The following is a 207-nucleotide window of genomic DNA, read 5'->3' as shown; positions in this document are numbered from 1 at the left end:
TCTGTCGGTGACATTTCAAATTCAAACATATACTTGACATATACTGTATTTTAATCTTATCTGTACAGGATGAAACTACAGTTCTCGATTTTGCTATCCACTAAGGATGAAAAAAGTTAAAATAAAGTTTCTTCCATAAACTACTGTAATACTACAATTAAACAAGCCCCATGATATCTTATACAACTACTTCAAGCAAAATGTAAA

The 207-nt window shown here is 29.5% G+C and overlaps 1 protein-coding gene across 1 annotated transcript in view; it reads right to left on the bottom strand.

Annotated features, from left to right (window-relative positions):
• Positions 1-207, bottom strand: part of LOC119585204 (protein phosphatase PTC7 homolog) — a gene marked incomplete at its 5' end in the record, with an annotated part of 4,311 nt that overhangs the window by 1,802 nt on the left and 2,302 nt on the right.

Source organism: Penaeus monodon, chromosome 19, assembly GCF_015228065.2.
Source record: "Penaeus monodon isolate SGIC_2016 chromosome 19, NSTDA_Pmon_1, whole genome shotgun sequence".
In the NCBI taxonomy this organism is placed as follows: domain Eukaryota; kingdom Metazoa; phylum Arthropoda; class Malacostraca; order Decapoda; family Penaeidae; genus Penaeus; species Penaeus monodon.
This window is presented reverse-complemented; position numbering and strand designations above follow the sequence as displayed.